Genomic DNA, 2,166 nt, shown 5'->3' on the forward strand with positions numbered 1-2,166 from the left:
CAAAACGTTTGCCTCTTTCTCTTCCTCATTCAATTGAAAGTGAGAATTAGTAGAGTTTGGTTTTTCTGAATTCGATGATTCCTCTCCAATCCAAAAAGTACTTGCCCATACAAATAAATAGAAATGGAGGAAGTAATTTCTTTTTGAGTCTTATTATTAATAATAACACATGACAAACAAGTTATTAAGGACAAAAGGACTTTAATATATCACCATCTTTTTGGAGGATAAAAATTTTGAAGTATGCATTAGCCGTATTTTCTTTTACACTATCAGTAATAGACACATACTACATGTATAATGCTAGTATTTTAAATTATAATACAAAAAGTATATATAAAAATTAGTTTTTCATAATTTTTTTTGTAACAACTAAATAAGATTTAAATGTCAAATAATATATATATATATATATATATATATATATATATATATATATGTATGTATGTATATAATAATGCCTCACTGAAGTAGCCATAAATTTTTCAAACAAACATTGTCACAATAGAAAAATTTAGTCGTAAATTATCAATTTTCAGTCACGTTTTAGTTTATTCATAAAAAATACTCTGTATAGTACCTAAGATTCGAAAGATTTAACCACTAGAGTTGGCATAGTGATTCAGCGCCATGTCCCTTAAGGAAGAGGTCAGGGGTTCAATCCCTGCCTCTGGCAAATGGAGCAAACTCTGTGGCCAATTTCCTACCGCTTAGTGCGCTGACAGAGGAACGGAGGATTAGTCTCACGGCTTCTGGCAGTAGGGATACCTTGGGAAACCAGAAAAAAAAAAGATTTGAAAGATTTTATGTTTGGTATATTCTTGTTTTTAATTATTATTATTATTAGTGCCTTTGGTCGCGCTTCACGCGGTCATAAAATTTTAATCATATTTATAATTTTATTTTTCATTAAACTTGAATATTGAAAATAATCACAAAGTATATTTATAAAATATAAATCCTTCTTTAAATTTGTTTCATACAACAAAACAAGATGATGTCGGGATGAAGTGATTAAAAGTAGTTATAAGCACCTACGTGTTAAAGAGAAATGTTGAAATCAATTTTCTAAATAAGCAATTATATGTTTGAATAAATTAAACTGCTGAAATTGATTATAAATAATAGTGTGTTAGATAAAAATATACAAATGCACTTTTTTTGTGAAAATTAATTTTGTTTTTAGATTTCCTCGCCCCACTCCTCCGCCACCAAGAGGACATTCTAACCACACAACTTTATTATATTAAATATAAATATGTTTACAAACTTAATTTTTTTAAAAATAAAAAACTCAATCTTAAAAAAAAATAGACCTATAGCCATGAAGATACACGCAATAGTAAATATCTTTAAAAAATTATTAAAATCATTCTTCCATTATATGTGTTTGTGCGCGTGCATAGGGGTGTGCATCGGTCGGTTCGGTTCGATTTTACGTGTTATTGATTTGATTTATCGATTTTCGATTTTTAAGTATGTAAAATCAATAACCAACCAATAAGATATTTTCTTATCGATTTCGGTTTATCGGTTTTTGGTCCTTAATGGTTCGATTTTCGGTTTAACCAATAAAAAAATACTTAAAAAATAGAAATAGTAACAATTGACATTATAAAATAAAATCCTAATTACCGTCAAAACCTATGCAATGCATTTTAGTTTACAAGAATCTTCAAATTTGAACTGAATGTTAGTTAGAAAAAAAATTGAATCCAAATTGTTAGAAGCTTTAAATGCTTCAAGCTTTTTATTATGATAATAGCCGAACTTTATATTGTGTCTTTGTTGCCCTGAATAGGTTAATACTTTGTGAATCACTCAATTATGAATTAGTAGTGCATATAATCTATATACATACATATATATATATATATATAGAGAGAGAGAGAGAGAGAGATAGATAGATAGATAGATAGATAGATAGATAGATAGATAGATAGATAGATAGATAGATAGATAGATAAAGAGAGAGAGAGACAAATATAAATGGGGATAAAACAATAACTTAGTGTATCCTTATTGGATTATCAATTTAACCGATAACCCAATAAGCTAAAATCGATACCGAATTGTTTACCCAATAAAAATTTTTATAAAACCCATAAAAAATCGTTAACTCGATAATCCAATACCAATAACCCAATAACATTTTTATCGGTTTGG

This window comes from Capsicum annuum, chromosome 7 (genome assembly GCF_002878395.1).
Source record: "Capsicum annuum cultivar UCD-10X-F1 chromosome 7, UCD10Xv1.1, whole genome shotgun sequence".
Taxonomy (NCBI): Eukaryota; Viridiplantae; Streptophyta; class Magnoliopsida; order Solanales; family Solanaceae; genus Capsicum; species Capsicum annuum.